At 45.7% G+C, this 19,892-nt stretch overlaps 1 long non-coding RNA gene across 1 annotated transcript; it reads left to right on the top strand.

Moving 5' to 3' along the window:
* Positions 1-862: 862 nt before the first annotated feature.
* On the top strand, positions 863-4,803 carry LOC115329477. The gene is made up of 2 exons (XR_005715921.2): positions 863-959; positions 4,727-4,803. It is a non-coding gene; the product is annotated as an uncharacterized LOC115329477 (long non-coding RNA).
* Positions 4,804-19,892: the final 15,089 nt, after the last annotated feature.

The following is a 19,892-nucleotide window of genomic DNA, read 5'->3' as shown; positions in this document are numbered from 1 at the left end:
TTTTGGTTGGGGAGAGGGGGTTAGGTTATGTTTAAACGGGCCAAAATCTATCCCGGCTATTCGAGCCTCACGAACTGCAGCGCTCGTAGCAGACGGGCCAAGAGTCAACCACAAACACAGCTGCCTATTTGTTTCTAAGATTGACAGTGAACGCGCGGAAAAGGTCGATCCCTTTTATGGTTTTGGGGAAGAGCGTCGGGGCGGTTGGTAGGTTGGGCGGGAAGTGGCGACACCTGGTGGTCCGTTTTTGGGTAGCCTGCGAGGCTAAAGCTTCCCATGGATGGACGGATAGATGGATAACAGCGGAGGGAGAAAAAAGTGAAATAAAGGTCGGGTCCTTGTTGACGCCTTGGGGGGCCGCCATAGTCGGTCGCTCCGTTGTCGTGTGTACCTTGAGGCTTCAAGAACGCGCTCCTTGCCGTGTGTACATAGGCAAACATCCAGCGTGAAATCTATATTCAGGGCACGATCATCGGGTTGCCATTGAAAAACGCGCGGGGAATGTTGGTTATTCGTCTTATTCGATTGCTTGTTTCTTGGGGCTACATTGCTTGTAAAGTTTTATCATATACTTTTTACATTTTTTTTTACAGGAACCCTTAAGGTGCGTTTATTTGTGTGAGACAGGAATTGTTTGACTGTCGGATTTTAACCTAGCCTATTGGGAATTCTCGCCCCCTTTGATTTGGGGGGTCATGTGTATCTTGGCAAGATGCTTCTAGATCCGCTTTGGTGGGAACTAACGCAATGGAATCACCAGATGGCTGGGTTTCACATGTTGCACGTTAACGTTTATCGCCATTCAAAATCCAAGGCGCCGGTCAGTTTACTTCGTTTTCAATTTTTCTCTTCCTTCCCTTAGAGCAAACAATCCAGGAGACATCCCTTGGCTTGGCCTGGCTTGACTCGACCTGGCGGTGTGCTCGGCATGGACCTCGGCTCTACAGACGCCTCGCGCTGTGAGTTTAAGTTAAACCCAAATTAAAAATAAGGGTGGGGAGTGACTAGTCTCTTCGAGCCAATGCAGTCGCACCGGCCATCATAAGGCCTGGTAGCTTTGCTCATAGACCAACCCAACTCACTTACGTCCCTCCACTGCGATGGTGCTGCTGTCGGTACTGCGCATGCGCAAAGGCTTCCCTCCTCCCGAATTTGGTTTCTGCGCACGCGCAGTGCCCACACCTGGTGTGGGCAAAGCGGGCCTGTTTGGAAACACTCTGTTGGTGCATGCAGAATGGACCAGCTCGATCCAATGACGTGGCCATAACTGGACTGCGTATTTGATCACGCGGTTTCAGACAGAGTTTACTGAGCTGTTAGCGAGGGTTACAGTCCTTCTGGTAGAGGGAAGACGCAGCATGCCTATCCTAGAGCGACAGACATTTGTGTGCGACTGCATCGTTTTGGGGGGGATTGGCCTTTTAGTTACTGAAATTTCCGTTTGTACGCATTCTGCAGTCTTAACTGGGGTTATGTGCTGTGCACTTTCAAATTTAACCTAAAAAGAAAATGATAAACTTTTGCTGGTGACAAAATGCTCAATAATGGAGCTGCGCCCGAGGGTTTGAGATTTATGAAATTATCTATCTGCTGGTCGTCTGAGACGAGCGCAAGCTTGGCGATCTATATAAAATCCGATTTTCTTTGTTACCGGTATTTATTTATTTATTTATTGTACATTTATTTATTGTACATACCCTCAAGCGCCGAAGCATTGTAGAGGGGAGGGGCAAAGCAAACAAAAATAAAATAAACTGACAAAACAAACAAAAAAAATCGGCAAGAAATTCAAATATCAAAAACACACTGCCGTGAATAGCGCCGTTGATCCCGTGTTATTATGAAAAACTTCATTTACCATTACAGTTCCAAGCCATACTGGACATTTTAAAAGTTCCCATGTCCAGCGCAAATATGGAGAGGGCATTTTCGTGCTGCTATTTATTTATCTATTTACTGCACTTTTCCGGTGCCCCTAAACATTCCGTGAGCCTACATAAGCGTGCAGTGTTGAGATGTACATGCCTAGGGTTCCATGAAAAGCAGGCACACGAAACACATACATAATATAAAGAAACAAAAACGTAAAATATAAATGTACATGAAAAGAAGTACATAAAGCTAAAAGTAACACTATGCTAAAAAGACTGATACACAGAAGCGTTACATTATAAAAGCATTAGCAAAAACCGCATACTAAAAATTTCTCGCAAAGAAAAAAATATACTTCGGGCGTGTTAAAATATGCTGGCCCAAAGGAACCGAAAACAGGATGGGAGCGGACAGTCCTGCCAAGTACAGCACTGAACACGGATGAGGTTAGTTTGGGGGCAATCGATAAAACCGCAGAGACATTTGTGTAAAAATAAAAAAGTCTCCCGCCTGCCCCTTTCCGGAGAGTCAGTACAGGTTTGAAATCTTCAACAACTGCTCATGGCTGAAATGAATTCGAGCGTTAAAATAACTATCGTAAAGCAGTCGAAAAAAACTTCTGAATATTTTCAAGCTCATTCGAGTTTGTCTGGTTTAAACGGTTCCTAGCAATGCTGGAGAAATCCAGTTTAGACAGGATGAGGGATCGATGTATATATATATATATATATATATATATATATATATATATATATATATATATATATATATAAGCGACAGTACACTCTAAAAAAAGCCCGTGCGTCCACTTTCCCGCACAATACTCGGAGAACCAATCACCGCAACTTACGGAGGCAGCTCAGTGAATGACGATGCTGAAACATGTTTAGACCAAAAACCGCAGTCTGAGTTGAGACATTAAGCAATGCAAGCGTGACGTTTTGCATTGCTTGATGTCACAACTCAGACTGCGTTTTTTTGGTCTAAACATACGTTTCGTCATCGTCATTCGCTGAGCTGCCTCCGTAAGTTACAGTGAATGGCTCTCTGAGTGTTTTGGGGGAAAGTGGACTCACGGGCTTTTTTTAGAGTGCACCCTCTGAAATTACGCGTCATTCTGGTAATCGCGCCCAGAGTACGGTAACACGCATTGCTGAAATATGCCAGCACATGATCACAGACTATCAGTTCACTGTTTTAGAAGATTCCTAGATCACGTGCAATTGAAAAGCGCTCAGTCGAGCATTGTTCAAAATGTAGTCAAGGGTGTTAAAAAACTGTTTTCTCGAAAAAGATATAGTAACTTTTGTTTTAGCCGGCTTAAGAACCAAATTGCTGTCCTTGCACCAATCTGCCAATGTTCTAATATTTTTCTGTAGCTTATCGCATTCAGAAATGTCAACAATAGCTCGATAAGACTTAACGTCATCGGCGAATTGTAACATTTTTGAGAAATTTATGCATGAGTACATATCGTTCACGAATATTTTAAAAAGCAGAGACGATGGGTTAGAACCCTGCGAAACGCCCGATCTGAAAAGCTATGAAGGATGCAAGCCTCTCAAAGTATGCTTGCATCTATTATAATAATCAAGTGCAAAAAGAAATGCTCGCAAGTGAAGAAGAGCGTATAAAATTGGAACTCTAAAGTGTTTCTGTGCAATATTAATTTTTTTTCACCGCTAATCAACGTTTTTGTTTCGTCACAAGTCGTCCAACCGAGGTACACCGGTGTGTAAACAATAAATAAACACCGAAAAACATCCGCCGATTTTTTTTCAATTATAAGTTCCGGAAAATACGCACCATAGGTTATGTTGTGTGGTGCAAAAGAAAAACGAACAAACATTGAAGCCGAAATCAGACACTAAAAATATTATAACTGGAACATTACCACAGCTTGACAAGTTCATGTGAAATGAACTAGATACTATCGCGCCTAAATCTGCTAAGTTTAGAAGTGGCAGCATGGAACGTGATTCCAAAGGGGTGACATGTATTTATGGGACTGGGAAAACGTTTTCTGGTTACAAAATGTTAGGACGATAGGATGCCTCTATGTAGTACTTCTACTCGACGCGAGATTGTGAGTTGCATGGTTATGATTCTATGAGAAAATCAGTGCAAGCTTACACGAGAACAATATTTAGTAAGTGAGCGGATTTGTTCAACAGACGGCCAACTTTGACATATTCGAATTCTATTATTTTTTAAAGGTCATCTTCAAATATAAATTTACTAAACCTTCGAGGAAATTGGCCACGCAGGCGAACCTGTTGACCCCCAAAATAAAAACTCATCACTGATAAAAATAGGGTCAAAAATGTAAAGGTCGATTGGCGAACTCAGCTCTCACCGGGTGAAGATTCGAATGCCGTAATTGCCACGCCTTTCACGCAACACGCAGAAATATATGGTCAGGTGCATGCATGCACACGGCCGTTCAAATAAACATACGCCCCTCTAACCTCGAAGAAACTGGAGAGGGTAAGTCTTCATAACAAAATAAACGAAAAGAAAACAAAAAAGAAAAGACACCGGGCCCACCTAGCTTTTGTCGTTGTTCTTCGGATATGCGCCTTGAGGAAGCCTTGAGTTCGCGTTCAGCATTCCCCGAAACCACTTCAACTCACAGACCACCCCGGTTGACAGAAATAAAAGAAAATCAACAAAAATAAGACGCTACTTAGACAAAAGCCCAAGGGGAGTCACACAGATCTCCTAAATACAACAAACAAGTCGTTTAAGAAAAGTTAAAGACAAAGTTAAGCGGACCTTCGTTGCTGGTACGGTAAGAGCCAACAGAGCACTTCTCAATGACCTCTCGATCAGTCGTCCTTTTTCGCCATTCCAGATCCACCGGCTGTCAATCATGCGGTGACTTGGAGACTCAAGTGGAACCTGCGTACCCTGCAGGACTTGAAGAGGAAGCAAAAAAAAAAAAAAAAAAGGAAAGGACGAAGGGGAAAAGATGGTCCACTGCAGGAGACGCTACGGAAGAGCTCTTTTCCTCCTCGAGAGTGTTCGTGGTCAGGTGCGGACGTGGATGCTCTGTCCTGGTACTCAAGACCGCAGGAATGTGGACGTCACCGTCGAAACAAGCTTCGTCGAAGTTTTGCTTGCCTTGTTTGTTTGTTTTTCTGCTTCTCTATTTCTCTTCTCGGTGCGACCTCCTGCTGCTTGTTTGGCATCGGCGATTGGTCGTGGCAGTTGGCCAATCAGAGCGACAATAAACAAAGAGAAGGAGGAGGAGGGAGACACGACGAGTCGTTTTGTGTGTATAGTGCTTTTGCTGTTTTTTTAGTCACAGACAACCTAAGAAACACGGGGCGTGACCTATAACCTTTGCGATTCGTTTTTCGACGTTCTCGTCGACTAACGCAGCAATCTCATTCGCCGCCAAACGACAATAAATTGTGGAGAACTCGCCCGAAAAATCGCTTTTTCAAAAGATCGTCGAGCAACACTGGCGGTCGCCATATTTTGTGCATCGCTCGCTGCGCGAAGCGTGCGATTGGATCCGAATGTACGCCAAACCCTGACGCAGCACGTACTCGTGTTAACTGCGCGCTGAAAGTGCATATTCAAAACACGGTGCCTTCGAATGACCGACACAGCCGCTATTGGACGATTTTAAAGGGGTCTTTATTCAGTATTCGCTGAGGCGAGAGCAATATAAGCTGCAATACAATAGCCACCATACGATAGTTGCAATTTAGTTGCAGCTGCATTGTGGTGCAATAAAATAGAGAGCCATACGATGGTTGCAATTTTCTGAAACCAATTTAACCTGGCACTGCGATCGATTGTCGGTAATTGTACAGAGTTACTCGACAGTTAAATATTTAATGTGAGATTATCTAGAGTCAAAGAGGTGTTCACTGGAAGTGGCAACGCTTGTTGTCTCGTTTAATCGAGGTGTTAATTTTGCCACAAAATAGGCTTGGCTTAAAAATTGACAAACTCCAAACTGTACGAATGATACAAGCCTGAAAGAAATATTAAAAAAAAAAAACGCGTATGGAAATATACGTGTTTCTATACTGCAACACCAAGTGCAGCGAAAATCAAAGAAAATAGAAAAATAAGCATGAAAAACGATGGAATAAGCGGTGCTACGCATTAAAGCACTTGACAGTTACGCACGTACGCGGACATTCAGATCACGCACAAACACGCAGCCAGACATGGCTCCTCGTTTTCACTCGCGAAACCACGAACAAAATTGCGCGCAACACAATGAACCTCATCCTCACACCATTACCGGAAGCCGCTGCTCTACAGCCTGCCAAAAAGTTGTCGCGCGAGTGACCGACCACAAAGGCGCGGCGACCCCCTACCCCTCAAATTTCACGCCCTTTACGGAGCAGAGAAGAGGAACAGATGCGTAACGCCATAGCCAACATCGATTCCCTTCCGCGCACGCGGGCGCGTCGAAGCAAAAGTACGAGCTCTCCAAAAAACAAAAGCCACGAAAGAAGAGCCGGGACTTCTTTCCCCAAGAGCTTTTCCCTTCCCGCTGCGAATGTCCCACTTTGCGCTAGCTTCCCCAAACTCTATTCACTCCCCCCCCCCCCCCTCCTTTCCCGAAACTACCTCGTCACCCATTGTTCTTTGCGTGGCTCTCCCTAAAGACCTGACACGCATGTGCAAACACACATATACGCGCTCACGTTTTGAACGCTCGTCTTCATATACCCGCACAGCCGCGTACATCCACGCGAACGTAACTCCATCTGCAAAAGCGCGGATCTTTACCGCCCAAGAGCTCTGTCCCGAGCCTGAAACACTCGTCGAGAACAAAGAGCACCCCCACACGCCCTGAAGGAGTTCGCACTTTTGACGCTGCTGGCGCGCTGCTCCGTCTCTTCTTTTCCGGCATGTATGCTATGTGTGTTTCATTCGTCTTTGAACGTTTTGTGTTTCGTTTATTTTGTGTTTTTCTTTTCGTTCTTGCAAAAACAGGATTGCGATTGAGATGAGCCACGCTACCACCGCGCTCGCAAAATTGTGTGTGTTAGTGTGTCCGTGCGTGTGTGCGCGTGTGTGTGTGCGCAGAAATCGCGCGGTTTTTGACGCCCCTGAGGGAGGCACACTTCAAAAGCTGTCGAGGGATTGGTGTGAACCATCCAACGCCACTCTGCAGTTCGGTTGGATTATTTTATCCTTTATTACCGCAGGCTCTTCAGTTCTCTTTAAAGTAAGTTCTGTTCTCATTTTATGTTTCTACGCTTGGCAAAACAAAAAGAAAAAAGAACTTAGCTTTCACAAAAGAAGTGAAGTCGAGAGCAGGGCCAAATGGGATATTCTCGCTCTTCATCCCTCTAACATTTTTTTTTCTTTCTTTTTGACGAGTTTTTAATTCCTGTTCACCGCTATTTCAGCGTAAGGGATAAGAGCTTGGTCACCCACACACTGCCTGATATGCTCTATTCAAACCTCGAATAGATGCGAACGCATAGGTCGTCTTGGTCGAACATTGCTCGCGTTCAAACACGTTCTCATTACGATGTTCTGCGCAATACGCGGGACTTGTGTTCGAAAGACTGTGTGACGAGAGGAAGAGATTAACACACACCGAGATCGATATGTCGATAAATAAATCAAATTTGGCCAAGTCATGGTCAGTTGCCCCTAGAATATATCAGAGCTCCGGTTGGGAAGGATTCGTAAGTACGCGTAAACCTAGCTGCCTTTGAATTCTACTGAGTCCGAACGCGTTTGAACGGAAACGTCGAACGCCGGATGCTGGCGCTCGGCGTTCGAACGCGTTACAACAGTGAACGGAGACAAAGGCAGTTAGCCCTGCGTCTACTTACCAATTATTCCAGTCGGAGCTCGGTGTTGTGAATTCCCCGCACACTCTCGTCTCCTCTCTCCCTCTGTTTCTAGACGAATAACACAGCAAATCCAGAACAAAGAAAAATAAATGTGTGCAGTTCATTGGAAAAAAAAAGCGAAGACGTTTAGGAGAGCTTGGACTCGTCACTAAAATATATAGGTAAGTATAGGACTACCGACACATACAAAGGGTATATATAACACTCACCGTCCATCCGTAATAAGCGTACTACGTGGGATCAATAAAAAAAATCTCTTGCCGGTGCGAGAAGTCGCAAGATCGGTGAACAAGAAATTCAAACACATCGTTAGTCAGGGTGTATACGTACCCGGTTAAACAAAAACTACGGACGACGAAAAAAAAGCTATTATAAATTCTGTGAACGTGCTAGTGTAGTTGTGCACGCTATGCTGCTCATTCTTATTATTATTCAAAGATACTATGAAATGAGGAAGTTTGAAATCCCACAATCACCTCTGGTAATACAGCACGACACTGCTGTCGTATATACTATGTTCACCATTCAAACAAACACCCCCGACAGAAAAGTTCCCAATCGATCTGACGTTCATTCCCACAATAGAACTCGGGCTGGACGAACCGAGCTTCAGAGGCACACTTATACAAATGAAGCCTACATGTCGTTCCTTCGTTTCCCACACCAAAACAAACTTCTCTCCTCCTCTTCGACCACTTGTTCCTACAAACGTAGCCGCGATCACAGCGAACCCAGAGGTGAGCATAGTATATATCGAAACAAAACTAAAGCGGCAGCCACATCAGCTAATAACATGGACCACAGAGAGCACTACGAGCGATCCCAGCCAATCAAGCCCAATGCGTGCGTCACGCCACTACGGTCCCCGCGCGTTGCAGCGCCCCTCGCTAGAGCCACGTGACGCCCACATGACGTCTAACTGGCTGCGACGACTCGTGACGTCATTTTCGGTCCATCGCAAGGTGAAACGAGTGCACTTGATCCACTGTAACGGCAACCAGCTCGAAACAGCGTTCCGCCTCCAAAACACATTAGCAGATACTATCGTATGTCTCCCACGGACCAGAGACACGCGATGAGGCGTACACGCGCACACCTAAAAAAAATAAAGAAGAAATCAATAAAGCGAGCAAAAACAGCGCAAAAAAATCAGTAGTTCCATTCGGTGCTGTGCCAAATCTCTCGTGTGTGCGACTACGATACGCGTTAAAGTCGGCACGAACTCAATCTCAGAAAGAGCTTGGGAAAGTGGCTACTAGACGGCACGCACCGGAGGCGCGACTGCGCCTGCGCACGTGCCGCTAATGACGTCTTAAGACACGTGCCTCCCAAAGTGGCGCCCAACGTGGGGCGTGCGCGTTGCGTGCAGCAGCGCCGACCTGCGGAAGGAGAGAAACAATGGTTGCGTGACCGACGAGCGAGGCCGCACTTGTTTGCAAACAAAAGCGAGAGAGGGCGTTTCGGTCGAATGGGTTGCCGCCGCGTGCGCGCGTCCACTGCGCACGCGCACTAGAGTATCTGCCGTCGTCTCCTACGGTGTGCTGGGCGCAACGGGCCCGAAAACGACAATGTCATTTGTCCGCTCGATTGTCGAGATCGTTCAGAGAGAGTTTGAGATGCAAATTATGTGATGGGACTGAAAGGAACCGCTACACAGAAACCCACAGTTCAGACGAGGACACTGGGATGTCGGCCGTAATGTCGCATTCTACCGAGAAGATCGATCTGGGAAGCGGTGGTCTCGGGCTTTCTGGCACGACAACAGGGTCGTCTTTTTCAACACCATTATTCGAGCGATTTGTCTTTTCTTGCGTGTTTGTTATAAACTAACTCGCGTGCTTTGATTCGGAGTGTAAAATTAAGTTGTACACAAAATGTGCTTTAGTGAAGTTAATAGAAGGGCGCAATCGAGCGGGTTCAAATTGAACATGACATAAACTCTGAGACTGCAAGCAAAAACAAAACAAACACTGAAGGGTTTCGAAAATCCGGTAGAACAGTATGAAACGAAGTTCAAAACCTTTTAGTGTTATTGCCATTTTTACCTGCAGTCTCTGGGTTTATGTGATGTGTTTTAGGGCTGGATTTTACGCTAAAAGCGTTACGTTTTAGCGTAAAAGAAAGCCGTTACACGCAGGTTAAGGCAACATAAAGCATACGCAGTCCATAGCAGGCCATAGAAAAGCACACGAAGCATGCTTAGTCATAATTTTCCAAACTTTATCGTAATTAGCGAGATTTAACAAGAGGAGCAGCGGGAATCAAACCCCGGACCGTGCGATCCGCAACCTGACGCCATGCCAAAGAGACAAACGGTAGTGCGAGTAGAAAGATACTTACGACTCAAAGGAGCCTGTAGCAGCAGATGACAACCGGCGCGGAGCTGGTTTCCAAGAGACAAAGCGTTTATTTTCTGGATCCATCTTATGAACCCAGTCGGTGCACTAGTGCGTCGTGCATACAACGAAACGGAAACACCCAAAGTGTTCTGTAACCAAGCGTAGCAAATTATGCTTTCTGGGTTTATCAGAATAATCAAAACAAGATTGAAATCTTAGAAATATGCCAGTTCAATATTCTTGAGTGTGATGAGTCGTACAGGCAGCATTCACATACAATCGGTAGAACAGTATACGGAAGGAAGTTCAGGCTCCTGCGGCTATATTTCTTCTCGTCTGCTACCCTCTTTTCTCTTCCCGTCTTCACGTCGAGTTTCGTTGGAGTTTCTGCCTTCATTCCCTCTTGTTCTTCAAAATTGATCAAGCATTCTGGCTTCTACACCTTTTCACGAAAAAGATACAGAAAGGAGGATAATTCGCTATCTATAGGTCAACAACATAAACACAAGAAATTAGAAAAGAGAACACATTCACCTGACTAGATTAGATAGCTCAATCAATCAATCAATCAATCAATCAATCAACCTATTATTGATTAATTAATTAATTCAAGATAATAACAAGCGTCTCTACAGAAAATCCTTTGCCCTGTCGACAAGTTGCTCTCCTCTGTGTTGTTTCTTTTGCCCTGTTCTTCGCCGCGCGATCAGCGAACTGGCTGAATTTTCTGGTTCGTCGGTGCGCACGACGGCATCACGGTCCCGTAGCTCCTCTGTGCAAACAGCACTGGGAGGCAGGGGTCTCTGCTCTAGCAGCTGTATTATCGTTGCCGCCAGGGCCGCCGCCATGATATGCCGCGCTCTTTGCAGACGGCTGGCTTTTCCTGCTTCTCTTGCCGTAGATGCCAGTAAGTAATTATCTGTAGGGATGTCGCGTATCTGACAAGGTTCGAAACCAGGTTCGAGATTTTTTCGAACTTCTAACGCGGAGTTTGACAAAAGTTCGACTGAAGTTTGACTTTTGTGCGCTTGCGCGAAAGTTCGAGATCACGTTGACGCCACGTGGTAAAGGAAAAGTGCACTATTCGAAAAACATTGTCTCATCGTCTCGAATTAATGCCTTAACTAAAGCATTAAAACTACGATTTTTGCGCTCGTAGGGGACAAATATTCATTCATTCAAATGCACTATAAATTACTTGGTTCGCAAAATTTATGAGGTTTTGTGTAGAAGTCTGGCAACACTGTCCATAAGACGAACTTCGTCCAACTTGGCTAAAATTTCGAAGGTTCTCCGAACCAACCGAACTGTGAAATTCGACAAAAATTCGCAACACCCCTACTTGCCACTGCGGTATCTCGACCACTATATGTTACCCTTTTTGAACGAAGATGCTAGAACTCGAAACGTTACGAAAGTGTATTGACCCCTTCAAAAATTAAGCCCACTTACGGTCGATCGGAAAATACTGCAAAGTGGCGTGCGCAAAAAACACCGCCAGAATTCCAAGACTTGGAAGTGATTATCATATCACTTCTAGCATGAGTTGTAGACTTGCAAGCATCTTGGTGTTTTTTTTTTTTTTTTTTTTTTTTTTGCGGTATTTTTGTATTGACCGTAAGAAGTAATCTTTGAAAGAGTTTATATGAAATTAAAGTACGACCCTTGTTTTGCAGGTAAGGAAGTATGCAACTAGGGGACACAAATGAGAACGAGCACGAACTTTAATTAAATACGGGACTACAAAGCAAAAATTCTAGTCACGACATTTGAATAACTAAGAATTGTTATCGAATCGATGCCTGCACGTCGCGAATGAATTACTTCAATGTGGAAGCTAAAAAAGAAACGTAGGGCGAGAAAAAGACAACCACTGCCTTAAATACAAGGTTGGTTTTTGGTAATTGAAGGAGATTGGTTGTCTGTTTCTCTCGTGTTATTTAGTTTTCATATTGAAGTAATTCATTCGCGACACACTGGCACCGATTCAGAAACAATTCTGGGTTATTCATATGTCGTGACTAGGATTTCCGTTTTGTTGTCCTGTTTTTAATCAGAGTAGTCATTTTCTGTAGTTAATCAAATACTACACCAGGGAATTGTTAAAAGAAACAGCAAACCTCGATTAGATCGCTCAACCTTTCTTTTAATTATTATTATTATTATTATTATTTCATTTTGGAGTGGGGGACGTTGCTTTGAAATCAAATGTACAGGGCGTTCCCGAGAAAAGAGAACCGTATTTTCCGACTCGGGTACATAAACTATGCATCACAGAAAGCTGGAACTCCGTGAAAATGTGACTCTAGCGGTTAGGATAAAACGCGGAATTTTTAAGCCATGCGTTACCCGGATCGAAGAATAATCAAGAAAGAGGAAACATTTTTATGTGTAAGCCTCACATCGTCAAAACAAGAAATGACATCTTAGGCGCCTGTAGCATTTACTTCAGTGAAAAAAACCTGTAAGCAAAAAACAGAAAACAGTATTCCCTTTCTTTCTGACAAATGTATTTCACTTATATAAACCCCACAGGCGTCCATAGTGTAAGTTCTTGTTTTGAAGATATTAGGGTTAGATTGACGTCAGCTCATAAGGAAATTTCGTATTTCTCAATTATTTTTTGATCCAGGTAGCGCTAAAACTTTCGCGTCCGATCCCAACCGCTAGCGTCACATCTCACGCAGTTTGAGCTTATTAGCATAGTTCAATTACCCGGGCCGAAAAACATGTTTTTCTTTTTTTTTTTTTTTTTTGTGTGTGTGGGGGGGGGGGTGTTTTTTTTTTTTTGTTTTTTTTCGGGAACGCTTTGCATTATGGACCTTCAGACGGCCAGAAGTTAGTTTTCCCATAAATATTTCACACATATTGAAGTGTGCCGGACTGCGTCGCAAACGCGTATGACTGTTAACGACGAGATAACACACTGGGGCCATCTATAGAAAATCCCTGGAATACTTTCGATCTGCGTGCTCAAGTTTCCTAACTTTTTACACGTAATACGTTTACCGTGAGCTCGAAATAAATCTCACATTGTTATAAGCGAAAACTTCTCATAAATAGTGCGAAATTTTGATATCGCAAAGACTAAGAATCTTCGGTCTGGTTTTACGCAGATCTGGAGTAATTCCACGCCTACCTGACAGGTGGCGCCAGTGCACAAGCGTGTTTTCTCGTCGTAAGTTATCACAGGTACTTGCAACGCAGTCGGTCGCGGTCAGATGCATACGCCCCGTGTATCTACAGTGCGTGACACATTTGCCACATACACGTGCCACCATTGAGGATTTCGTTTTCACGTTTCGCGAATATCGGGAAACAAATCGAGTAAATCTGTCGACGGCATCACGAGATCGGTCTTTGTTGCACTCTCCATACTCCACCTCACGAACATTTGCAGTGCAAGCATGGCCTCCGTGATTTTTCGTGCGCTCTGCTTCGGCCTGTCCAAACGCTCGGCTGCCTAACAGGAAAACCAAGCAGAGCCAGTTCTCTAGGTCTCCGCACGCGGCGCTTAGAACCAAACCAGGAACGGAAATAGCATCACCTCAGATCACGCTCTCAAGTGTAAGCCCGCGGCATGAGGTTTGCACCTTGATTGTTCTCATCATCAGAATAGAGAAACGTAAGTCAATCACTGTTGATTCTTAATTTTTACTCGCTGCTCCAGTCTTTGCGCAGTTTCGCTTGTCAGCTCAGAATGCAAGACTTAGTCCGAATTTATATCTTTCACGCAGCGGATACCGTCTGGGCCGACGGGACAGGCATGGAAATATTTTTATCGTAGGCATCAGAACAGCTTTCTGAACTTCACTTACGTGCAGGAACATTTGCTTACACCTTTCGCGCTTTGCAAAGATGAACATTCAAATTTCGATCTACGTCTTCCTTGCCAGAGGTCTGTATCTTGCAGAGAGAGGTGAGTCGCACAATTGATTTGAATTGTTGGATTCGGTCGTGAGAGCCACCAAGCGTTCCGCAGTAATCGTCTCTATCGGCGAATGCAATGGCCTGAGGAGCGCAACCAGCGCGCGGAAAATCTCGGAGGCCATTTTGCGAGGTAAGGCACGGACACGAGCGCGTGGCTTTAGAAAGTGGCTCCTATGCACGAGTTCTCGTACAAACAAACGCCTTCCTCTGAGCTATGCTCACACGCCTTTGCCTTTGGCTTTACTGCAGACATTCGTGAGATGGAGTATAGACGATTGCAAACAGGGCGTCTCGCCGCCGCCATGTTTCTACTCGTGTAAGGAAGCACGCGCAATTTCAAGCTTGCCAAAGTCACCTTCACGCGCATGCTGCACGTGGTTTCACGCATGGGGCACTATAGTCGGGACGCCGTGCTTGCAAACCCCTGCACAGTGGAAGTCATGACAGAACATAGGTCATTCCAACAGGGCCAACCTCTTGTAGCAGCGTTTTCGTTTTTCGGACGCACAATCTGTTTTATCAGCCGATTTTCATGGAGTTCTGTAACGTTCATGGCCAACTTTCTGGGACATTCCGATCTAGTTCTAAAAATTCACGTCAGGCGGCGTATCAACCTTGCGCTAAATGGGCGCGGGTTTCCCTTTTGCCTGTTTTCGAGTTTCCTCTATTTATGTTTTTACTCACGCATCGTACTTATTCAAGCAAAGAAAGAGGAGTTCTTGCATAAACAGTCACACCTGTTTGGTCTCACCAACTGACGAGCCCGAAAATATGTTTAGACTCACAGCGCGAACTAATCTTCAGGCCTCGTTTGTAAACAGTTCGTTGGCCGATACACGCGGCAGATTTCTCGAAGTAAAGCCAATCTTGACCTTAAGAAAAACAAAACCGTTTCTTTAAACCGGCTTATTCGGTATAACTGGAGACACAAAAACCCGAGACGCATTAGACGCGCGTCGCGCTGCCCGGCCCGTTTCCGGAGCGAGCGCGGACGGGCCGACGCGCCCAGTGTGTGTTTGTAGGCGAGCCATCTGTCAGATGAGCACGGAGGATCTCCCCCTGTTGACACAGGGAACGGTGGCGCCAGGTTGCCATGGAGATTAGGCCAGGAGAAACCCTCGCCTTTCGTCTTCCGTGCTCGGGAGATGCGACTCCTACAACTCTGTCCCGCCTTACCACGAACTGTAGCGGAACGCTACGAACCACATCCCAGCCAATCTAGCGTTTGTGAACGTACCACGTGACTGGTCGCCTCACGCGTCGCTGAGCCCCTTCCGAAAGTCATGTGAGAATCACGCGCCACTGGATTGGATATCCAGTTGGCTCGCGGCGTACCTCGCGCGGTCCGTCGTGAGGTGGGGGGAGTGAACCAATTGGGACGGCAGGACTAACGCCCTCCTGAAAGTCGTCTTCCCGCAAACGCCCCGGCTGAAACGCCATGTCCTTTTCGAATCCGACGGCGTTCTTCGTCGTGACAAAGGGGCGCGAGGCTTGTGGTAACTCCGAGTTGACGGAACTATAATGAAAGTGAACGAGTGAAATGAAAAGCAACCCTCCACTCCGGGTTATGGAGATCAGTGAAAACTAAAGAAAAACCAAATTGAATTTTCACTAAATGATAACAAAGAGCCAAGCTTCACGAACATAATTGTTTTGTTTACAACTATATTTTGTGCTGACCAGTGTTCGCATCTTTCTTCTGACTTCGCAAACCACACCCCTTCCAAACACTTCACTAGGGAACACATCTCAGCGAAAATCCAATGGCTTCGACGCCGACAGCTTTTGCGTAGTTACAACGGCTGGACGCGAGCAGCCTCGAGGTTTTCCCCTATTGGGAGGGTTGGCTGCCGCCATCTATAGTCGCGGGCAGCCTTCGAAACAGCGTTGACGGCCGTTTCTGCTGCTTCGGTGAACCCAATATCTCGGTGCGTAGGTGGCAGCTCTCTCCTTCGGGAGGGGGCTCCCGCTTTCTTTCGAGCGGAATCGTAAAAGATACGGATATGTACGCTTAGCTTTAACTGTTTCTTCGTTTCGCGAACGTTCTCATCTAGAACGGATGTATAGCTACACCACGCTATTCGCACATTACCGTAAATTGACGCAATCGGCAAAAAAAAAACAAAAAAACTATTGGCCACAGTGGAAGGATAGACGAATTAATCTTGGTAGCAAAACATTTATCAATGTTTTTTTTTTTTTTTTGTTCTTTGTTAAGCTGGGCGTCACAATTGCACTTATGGTTTAGAAGTTTGTTGATAACCTGTTCGTATTTTCCCAACAATCAAAACGATCGCGTCCGGCTTCGGAGTGGAAACATCCTGTGAGATGTAAAAAGACAACGAATACCTTGCTCCAACTACACAAGCGCTCGCGCTGGTTTCAATACAATCTACAAAAAAAAAAAAAGAAAAAAAGAAAAAAAAAAACATTTAATACGGCATTCACGAGCGGTCCGGCACACACCATAGGCCTAAACCAAGACGAAAGGGATCCTTCCTAAACTCCTGGTTTCAATCACCGCGCAGAACGAACCCCACTTGCACAATTAGTTCCTCCCGAAAAGTATACAGCTTCGACGAAACGTCGTCCAAACACCTCCGTCCTATAGTTCGAGACCCCTCCCTCCCTAGAATATACAAAATACGTTTCTCTTCCCTCAAATGTCGTCCACTATACACACGAACCGCATCTGCCGCTTCCCCTTTCCCCAAAACACAAAGGGACAAACAGCAGACGGCGAGGAGATGATGATGATGACATAGGGAGGGAAGCTGAAACCGGGAAAGAGACACACATCCTCATCGCCGGACCGTCCATGTCCTCCCTAAAACTGTTCCCCTTTTTACTGTCATCGCCTTTTCCCCCAATTTCAGGGAGGACACCCCGGCTGCAAACTGTTATCGTTTCCCCTCTTCCTCTACCTTATACTATTTGTCTCCACCCCAAGTGTACGCGTTTGTGTCACCGCGCGTTATATGCCTCATCATAATTCACGACTTGGGGAGAAGCTTCTCCCTAATACTCCCGTTTCCACCCTCACTCCCCCACTCGAGGCGTGAACAAAGTGGCGCTAAACGCTCATCGTCTCCACACTACCCCCCTTTTCCCTAACGCAAAAAGAAAAACACAAAAAAACGGCCGAAACAATGAAGGCGAACGTCATCTGCCTTAATCCGCTGCCGTCCCTGACTCTTCCCGTCTTAAGCAGCTTTTATATACCTTTTCTCTTTCCCTAAAGCTCCCCTCGCGCAACCATAGATAATCCGGGGCAATCCAAACAAATGGCAGTCCCTCGTCCCATTGTCTTGGGAGGGCCGGGGTGTCATCAGCGCGAAGCTTTACGCGCAACCCTCTTCTCCCCCAAATCGCGTTTCTGACTCGGCCGTTTTTATCGTCGCCGCGCTGCCGAAACTTTCCCTAATTTTTGTGTGTTGTTTTGTTTCAAAACTAAACAAATTTTTCAAATGGATATACTGTGTCGCAAAGAGGGGATGAATTTGTTCCGACGCGCGTTGTTGAGGAGGTCGACGTACGGGAGCATGAAATATGGCGGGCTGTTCCATCTTCGAAAGCCTTTTTCATTTTTTTTCCTTCCATATTTTCTTTTCCCCTTTTTTTTATAAGAGGAGAGGGGCGGGTGGTGTTGAAGCACTCGTTGAGATGATTGCCGGAGGGCGGCGCGCGGAGAGCATACCTCACTTGGCGAACGGAGCACAGATGGGAAGCAGGCACCTCTCCTGTCCTCCTGCAGATGGCTGCGGTGCTGCGCCGCAAGCGCCGTTGTGATGTGGGAAAGCCGACCGCTACAAAGAGAGACTGCGCAGCGGTGCGCCCGCGTCTGAGGTGAAGTGAACTTAGGATCGTGAAATATTTACTGTGTTGTTTTAGTGTATCCTATTTGCGAGAAAGAGAAGCAAGTCTGCAGTTAAACCTTGTTCGATTTTTTGTTTGATTGTGTATGAACCTAATTATATTTACGACATGATAAGATAAAATGCATCGCAGTGCAATTTAGTAATAACTATACCACATATAATGATGTAATGCTCATAACGATCAGTTTCTAGAGTTTCTAGACTCGAAACTATCATCACCCAGTCCAGATAGAACAATATTCGGTTATAAGGATTGAATTTTCGGGTTTTTTCTTACTATCGTTACAAGTGGATTTCACCATAGTTGTAGGCGATATTTGAAGTGGCAAAGCCCCGTCAGACGTTAACGCACGATGCTTACCAGGTAACATTTATCGAACGGTACAGGCACGTTAAGAACCGCGCCAGATAGCAGTCCGTACAACACCGGGCAGAATTCACCCCTGGCGGGGACGTGAGAAGTCAGGTCGAGCTAGACTGACTTCGCGCCACACAACAATCTTGAATGGGACAGCTTTATTTTTTTTTTTCAGCCACCATATACACACTTCTGTGTCCACGTGGAACGGCACTCTAATAATAATAAAAAAAAGTTCTGCCCACCCGCAGGCCTACGTCACTCAGAACTAAAAACTCGATCTACAATTAATGTCACCCTGCGATTAACAAAAAAATAATAATAATAATAATAATATTTTCTATGACGCGGAACACGTTTTCCCTCGGTTGTTAATCCCTGTTTTATTGACAAAGTTTGGTCGACAACGAACAAAAGTCTCCTTGCCGTCATTTCCCAAGCACCTTTCCTTTTTTCCTGTACGAGCAGCGCGGCAACGTGTGCAGTCACACCGCTCGCGCATGGTACAAAAGACACGGAGTTTCTCCGCGGACAACGACAACAGAATTATCTCCAGACAAAGGGAAGAAACACGCCTCAGACACTAGGGAGTTTTAGGGAACCGCTTTTGCACATTCGATACGGTACGATGGGCGTCCGGTACAAACTGCGCATGCGCTAGCGTAGAAGACTCGCACATGCGCAGTTCGTACCGGAGGGCCCATCGTACCGTATCAGATGTGCAAAAATGGTTCCCTAAAACTATGGTGCCTGGAACGCGTCTCCGACTGGTGTGTTTACCGCGGCCAAAAGAATGGTCCCTCGATTTCCGCCTGATGACGTCATAAAATGGTCATGCTGTCGCCGGTCGCGACCCTGGCGGCGTCTCAACATTTGTGGAATAAGTGGCAGACGCCTGTTCTGCTGCAGGTCGCTCTCCACTCTGAGAGTTCACGGAAGCTAAAGCAGCCGGAAGTTGGGACGCCTAAAGGGACGCCGTGACGACAGCGACACTCGCGTTCGCTCGTGCTTTTCGCCAGCATTTCTACGGCCAACCGCCAGGATCGCGACAGGCAACAGCATGACACTCGCGTCATTTGTTGCCACATTGGGACCACTTTTGATGCATGGGCGGGATAGGACGCTAAACACACCAGTCGAAGACGCGATCCAGGCACCATACTAAAACTCCCTACTGCCTGCAGACTGTCTTTTCGTGTGATGTATCGGCAGTGTGGCCGTGCAACTTTCCAGCAAAAGGTCACCACAAAAAGAAAAAAAGATACTTGGATGTTTCTTTTTTTTTTTTTTAGCGAACGGTTTTTTTAATTTTTTTTAAATAAAATACGGGACAGATAATTGATTGATTGTCTCGCAAGCTTTTTCACAGTACTGTTGTAGTGCATAAACGTAGCATTGCCACTGCCCCTGTGTAGTAGGGAAATTGCGTTTTTTTTTTTCCTTTTCAATCTTTCTTTTTTTTTCTTCCTCGATTGCTTATACTGGAGTTGTTTCTGTCAACGTCCTCGTAGCCAAGGGACCCTATCGTACTGATTGACAGATAAGAATCGACATTTTCTGCGAGTTTAATTTAACGACGCAGTCTCAGATAGCATTAGCTATTTCGGCAGTGTACACATTGGCGTTTGAGTGTGACTGCTTACGACGAGAGTACACAATGGAAAGCACATTCGTC

This window comes from Ixodes scapularis, unplaced genomic scaffold (assembly GCF_016920785.2).
Source record: "Ixodes scapularis isolate PalLabHiFi unplaced genomic scaffold, ASM1692078v2 ptg000069l_1___fragment_2___debris__unscaffolded, whole genome shotgun sequence".
In the NCBI taxonomy this organism is placed as follows: domain Eukaryota; kingdom Metazoa; phylum Arthropoda; class Arachnida; order Ixodida; family Ixodidae; genus Ixodes; species Ixodes scapularis.
Note: the sequence above shows the minus strand (reverse complement) of the source record. Positions and strands in the feature narration are given on the sequence as shown.